Source organism: Anabas testudineus, chromosome 15, assembly GCF_900324465.2.
Source record: "Anabas testudineus chromosome 15, fAnaTes1.2, whole genome shotgun sequence".
Taxonomy (NCBI): domain Eukaryota; kingdom Metazoa; phylum Chordata; class Actinopteri; order Anabantiformes; family Anabantidae; genus Anabas; species Anabas testudineus.
Window position 1 is genome coordinate 8,036,165 of NC_046624.1, and position 7,444 is coordinate 8,043,608.

The window sequence follows — 7,444 nt, forward strand, 5'->3', positions numbered from 1 at the left end:
ACAACATGATAGTTAATTAGCATACTTTTTAGCTGATCTAAATGAATATTGTTTCACTGAATAATTAACTGTATTCAGCCAATGACTAAGCTACAGAACTACCCTGCAGCTACCTTCAGGTGGCAGCAACCTCACAAATGAACAAGCATTCAGTTTATATGCACATTTGTAGTATTTATATTTTCTGTTTACGCATCTGTTTGCTTTCACAATGTTTGGTTTAGACATGCAATCAACCCCGTGCCTATCAGCAGGACCATCTGTGATTTGTTGCTCGGTGGTCATCGACCCATCTGTGAGTTTGTCTGTCTGTCTGATGGGGTTAATGGTGATTGACCTCATGAAAAGAGTGGAGTCTTGTGTGAGACACTGTAATGTGTAAAACCTTTTGCCAGTATTAATAACTGTCATGCTGTTAGGTGAAACAGTTCCTGTTGTTATGTCTGTAGTTATGTGGCTAGATATTAAACTTAGGTTTATTGCTTTTTCTGAATGGACTTGTTTTGTCAGCCTTGCTGTAAATGACTAACAATTTCTTCTGTGTTCATTTTGCAGTAGCTGTTGTTCTTTGATGATAAAATGGTTGGACTCTGTGTTGCCATGGCCAGAAGGAAATTTATTTTTGCTCCATCTTACATAATCTCCGTTTAGGTTTGTCTTGTTCTGTTATTATTCCATACTGAATAATAAGTTGTCATAGGGAACTAACTATACAGAAACATGCTACTTTACTTAACCCTGAATCTGAGGACTTAACTGTTAAGATATTTGGTGTTTTCGACATTAATCTGTTGGCGATATGACAGTGAGGAACATGTGTTGGCTTGGCAACCAATCTAGTATCCAGTGGCAACAGAGGTCTATTGAATGCTGGGTGGCTCTGTATTGGCTGGTGTGCCCACCACTCTCTCGTGTCACCAAGTCACAGAGGCACATCCATATAGCAGCTCTGAATAATGTCAGAGTGGTCTATATTCAGTTCAGGAGTCAATACTCTCTCTCTCTTTCTCTGTGTGTGTGTGTGTGTGTAAGTGAGATATTAGGGAGGGGTCATGGTAGCACTGATACTACAAATGCTCTTTGTGTTGAACAAGTTAACGTACTGACCTGCAGATGGCAGCACTATCTGTATCTGTCACTTTCTCTGTCTTTAAATCCAGTATGTGCGCGTACACACACACACATACAGTATAAAAACTGTACCCACACACAGTCTAATTCTCAATCCGTACTTCAGATAACCTGATTTCTTTACACTACAGACACGTTTAAAAGCTTTGACCTTGTTTCAGGATTGTCTCCTTTCCTATTCATCATTGAGCCCTAACCATATCTAAAGGCATCCATTGGTGCAGAGGCAGACACAACAGGATAAGCATGTTTGTCTCAGACTTCTGTCTGTCAGAGGCCCCCCCCCCCACCCTTCCCAGCCTCTCCTCTATTTGGGTGGCTATTACAGAGAGGGCAGATGGCTCATTACCATAAATAGGACAGAGAGAGAGTGAGTGAGGGGGCCGTGCACACAGACCAACGGGACCACGCTGCCCAAAAACCAAGGAAATGGGAGGCCGTTGCTAGGAGAGAGGAAAGACAGCTTTATGGCAACACAAAGCTGATTCCCCCATCCAACCTCATCTCCCTCCCGCCCACTTCGTTCCGTGCTCTGGGGACCGAGCTTTGAATCTGCTGGTTGGGGACAGATGGCCGATGGGCCCCACCGTCTCTACAGCTGGACGCAGGCTACACTGACACAGTCAGACCTGGCAGGATTGAATCACACCTCATTCCATCCAACGTATGAGAAGCAGGAGCAGAAAGTACTGAGGCTCAGGCCATCAGCTAAGAATAGATCCACACTTGTTGCCCACAGGAAATGTGTGGCCGTATAATAGATAAAACGTTAAGTGCTCGTCTTTGTAGTAGTAATGTTCCCTCTAAGATGAAAATCATTCTCTGAGGATAATCACAGGTCGTCTGTTGCTTCTCTATTGCTGCTGCTATCCCTTTTATCGGGATAAAAAAAAATTAATAAGTAAACTTATCAACACCAACACAGAGACAAAATCTTAACAAATGAAGTGTTATTTACTTCATACATACTTTACACACCTCTGTTATATTTAATCTCCATCATTTTTTGCTAATTTGAGCATCCTCATTCGAATCGTTGCCCTCGATTGTTAAATGTATCCATGCATGCACAATGTTTTAAAAAGTGCACAAAATAGTGGGAGGCGGGGTGAGGTGAGGAGTTTCCTCCTGTGGAAAGTATCAAGACACCACCTCTGAAACAATAGCACATCTGCTCTCACGAGACCTCTGGTTGAAAGGGCAAGTGCAGCCAACTGCCTCGCAGACAGGAAGGAGGAGAAATCCATTGAGAATACAAGAGTCTAATTTTAAAAAATACAAAATATTAGCCATAAATGCTTCACTGTGGTAATTACTTGAAACCACACTCTGATGTTTACTTATGTTAATTTCTCCTCATTTGCTATAATAATTGCTGGCTGATTGGGTTTGAGACATTTTGTATATTGTCCTTTGGGAGACAAACATTGAGCAAATTGGGGCAAAATGTTTGACAGCATCGCATTTATGCGTTTCAAGAGGGAAGAAGCACGGGGAAGGAGTTAGAAAAGGACAACTAACCAGAACGAGGGAAAGAAAGCGTGGCAGCAGCATGACAAGTAAGCAGAAAAGAGGCAGTCCTGCATCACCTAGCCATCCGCCCTGGTTGCATAGGAACACGAGGGCCATGCCTACCCTGCAGACACACTCCTTTCCTCTCTCCTCTGCCACGCTTCATTACCCTGTGCTCAGCCAGGCACAGAGAGCCACTGCACCACTTTCTCAACACCACAGCCGCGTGCCCGCTCACAGCTTCACAGCCAGGCTCCCCCGTAGACCCGGGCAGGGTATACACTGCCCCTCAGGCATGGAGTCACTCTCACTTTATATGCACAGTACAGAGACAACACTAGGAAGTCTGCACTTGTATCATACTATGCAGTGAACCCCCACTGTCCTGTGAGCTGAACTCAAGTATCTCTGCTGGCACCACCTATGTTCCAGTGTGTTAATTTGAACAGAGTGTAGACTGTATGTTAGTTACCTGATAATGACATTAAAGTCTACATTATAGTTAATGTTACAATAAGTTTATTGAATGTTTCGGTTGTGTTTGCAAATAGGACTAGCAGAAGCTGGATATATCCTCGATTTATGCTTCACTTCAGCTAACTAGTAAACATTTACTGTACATCAGAAAGCACAACACACACATATTTACTACTGCAGGAACATTAGCAATCCCTCATGCGTGTCATAGCCCACTACAGAGCTGGTAGTGCCAGACAACACTCCTGGGCACAAGACCACTATTGTCCCACAAGATAAAGTGCTCTTGTGACCAAGGCAAGGCGGGGAGGACCAGATGCTGTGAAAAGATAAGGCAGCGTCAAAGAAGAACAAAGCTGCTGGTGTTGGCTTGTTGTTGTTTACAGTGAATTTGTCAGTTGGGATGTTTCCGCAGACGTCACAACTCCACGCCACAGATGGGAGGATTTTAAATTACAGGTACATGTCAGAGTGAGTTGCATTTCCTTGATCATCCTCCTGCTTCACAGTTAATTGACTACAAGTGTTCATTTGCCTGCAAGGAGCAGTCATTAAGGCTGAATAACAACATTTATATTGGCAATAGAAATTGGCAATAGAACAGCCAGGCATCAATGGGTTAATTCAATTGCCCCTGCATGTGGTATATTGTACAGCAGGGCAATCTGTAGACCTTTATAAGGGAGTCATGCAGTTTTAGTGTACTTACAAGTGCAAAGAGATAGCATGGATATTGGTCAATAAAGAGAGTAGCGAATAGCACTAAAGGCAACTGAATAAAACAGAGCAAAGTTCAGCAGTGTGTGTTTGGTGACAATCAAACAGTCATTTAAGTATAGATGATTGAAAACACAGTCCATATTTCATTTGCTGCAGTGAAGTTTGAGAAATTGTGGTTGTAATCTACACTACAGTGACTTACAATCAGTAATGCAGCGTGATATAATGAATGTTTATCTAGATGCTTGCAAATGGGACTTCACTTGTATTTATTTAACATTAATAAATGATCATCTGTAATCTCAACATGCAACCAGCATTATTTATTTCAAAATGATACAACAGTCTTCACTTCTTATGACATATGGAGCAGGAACAAAAAACCTTTTTAAAAGGAAACACAGCATTTTTCAAATTTCAAGGTAAAAACTCATGCCAACTCATGCTAAAGATAAAGTGTGCTTACTATGCAATGGTGACCCGCTCTGTATTTTTACACTTTATATGATACAGGCTGTTTGGCTTTATTTTACTGCTGTGAGAACTTTATAGAGACTGAAACTATGCGGCCATCATTCTTTTACAGTCTCTACATCCTAGGTAATTTATCATTACCATGTACAGTATAATGTGATGTTTTTTGTGTGTGTGTGTTTTGTTGGTGTGACAGATCCCCTAAGCCAGAGTGACCCTCTCCTACAAGTAGAGAGGGGTTTTGTACCAGTTATGCTAATTACATACTTGGAGGTGCCTAGTATCACATGTTGCAATGGGGGGTCAAGCATTTCTAGCTTCACACTTTAAAATGATTAAAACCTTCTTTTATGTCTCTTGCTTGAGGTAAAATATATTTTACTAAGACGCTGGTTACACAGTTCTGTTTCATTAAACTTTTTTTTTCATTACTTTTTAATTAAGACTGGTAAAATTTAATTTACTGCCCTTAGTTCATACTCCTTTCATAACCCTCCACTGGAATGAATTGACATTTGGGCATGTTTATACAAGTGTTTGCCCAATCTAACCTGAACAAATAGACTGAATCAATACAGAATTACAGGATATTTGCTTGAGTGCCGAAAAGATCATTCCTCTACCCTACATGTGGAGCATTTTATTGCCTGTGCATTAAAGGAGGCACTTATCAGCTGACAGATAACAGACAATCAGCACACTGCTGACACAATTCATAAGACCCGGTTAGCAGAAAGGATTGTCAAACAAAGGCTTCTGTTGGCAAACACACTCTTCAGCTGAGGATAACTGCAGGCAAAAGCTGGGAGAACCTCTAGGGAAAACAAACCTGAAGAACAAAGAAAGTGTTGCATTTGAAACAAGTTGACCACGCCTGGTTGCTCTGCTGACAGTTATAGGGCGTGTATACATAACATTTACACTAATTTCACGGCAAAGACATTAATGCAGCCTCCTTCAATAAGGAATACCTCACAAAAGGCTGTCAGTGGACTCTCTTGCTAAACAAAAGTGGTTTGCTCCTTGTAGAGCAATTAAGTCTAGACTGCTTTGACTTCTAGTGCATGGTTTTACACAGCAGGGGGCCTCTGGCAGCTTCACAGACAGTTGCCTTCTCATCCCGGGGAAAATGCAAATACCACCTGTTTAACCGGTAACCACTCTGATCATACTTATCTAGGAAAATTAAATGCCATAGAGCTTTATGATCTACGTCACAATTCTCCTGATGGAAGAAGGTTCAAACTAATTAGCTGAGGGTGCCGAGTGTCTATCGGTCTCAGTCCCACAACGACAGCGGGTGAGTGTTTCAACGTCACCTTCTTCTAAGAAGACAAGGACAGCAACTTTATAATGTCCTCAAAGTAGAACCAACAGGAGAAATTAACTGGTCAGTCTGTCAGATTGTGTATACTGGTAAACATTTAGATTAACATCACAGTCCTTTATGTTATGACGAAACACAGAATGCATATTCTCTTTTAATTAATAAGCAGCATCTCGTTTTAAATGTGTGTAAGAGATCAAGCATGATATTTTGCAACAGATCCTGGAGTATCCCTATATCTGAGCAGTTGTGTTTGATGTTCAAGCAGTAAAGGTTGTTTTTTTTTTTTTTTAAGTGATTTTTTTTATTCTTTCCTGGCTACGTACCAAAGTGTCAACATCTGTGTTTCCATCCCAGAAACCAAAGTGCAATAAGAAAAAAGGAAAAAGACACTCGAAACAACAGAGGCAAGGGGACAGACTGAATAAAGAGCTGCATACAAACAATGGTTGTCACTAATAGAGAGTTTTATGAGCTCCAGACCTGCTCAAATGGAGTGCCGTGCGTGTGCATCAGCTCTTATCGGCTCGCAGGCAGTAGGGGAGGGTGAGAGCTTCCACACTTGCGCTCTGTAAAAATGGTCTGATTCATTTTCCGCATGAGAGGATCTCACTGGGGCGGCATCAGACCAGCCAGTCCACACAGATTTATGGACCATTAAAGCAGCAGGCCTCCTGACCGCCATGCCACCATAGGCTGGCTGCTAAGACACTTTGCACCCTAATTCATGTTTTGGTCACTACTCTCCATGACAGGCTAGCTTCCTCATTGTTCATCCCTTCATCAGCACCACTTTTACTGCCTTATACAAACTCATTTCATGGTCTGTAATACTACCTTATACTCTTCATCTCACTCCCCCCAATCTACAGTGAGCTGTTCAGCTGTTTAATGTAATTATTCACCCATTCTTACAACAGTTTCCACAGACTTTTCAATTATTCTTACATGTCACGAAAAGGTTTCCTCATCCTTCATCATCTCTCTGAGTAGTTATATAGGCCAAGAAATGCTCTCATACTGTTATGAACATCTCTGATGGTGGACAGTGGGGCATGTTGTTTTAGCTTAACAGTTTTACAATCAGATTAGCACCATTGCAGGCACACAGACTAATGGGTCTGTCTTTTCAAGGCATCCTCAATCAGCTGTTTCCCTGGTGATTAATGCATCTTCTTTTCCTTTCTCTCATTTGCTAGCTTTGCAACTTCATCATCCCTACAAGTGATACTGGAAGGAAAAATGGGGCAGAGTCTATGCTGCTTGCTGGCCCTAAGAATAGCTCAGTGCACGAGGCAAAGATACCACAGCAATCAAGAAAAGGCTTAAAAACACCATTGAATTAATATAATGATATCCACAGCGATATGCCATGAGAGATACATGTCTTTCTAAAACTATATCTACAGGAAAGTTACTGAAGTAGCCTTATATTAATGTTAACTATCAAACCACAGATCAACACTACTTTCCAGAGTGTCAGTCAGGCATCCACACTGACACAAAACAGTCATCACAACGCTGCAAAGCCTGTTTGTCAAGTTGCAAGAAAGGGAAACATAAGGGTGTGCATCAGCACCAGTGCATTCTGTATTTACAGAAGTGCTGCATGGCAGGTATTGGAGTTTATCCACGGTAAAAGCAAACAGAGAGGCTGTTAGATCAGTCCACAGAGAGCTACTCGTGAACGCTTATGAAGTGGAGTGGCTGAGATGAGCAAGGTATCACCATTATGTGAAAGTTACAGTTTGGTGTGAAGTCTGTTGGCCAGTGAAGCTGCGCTCAACAGATAACCTGGAGAAG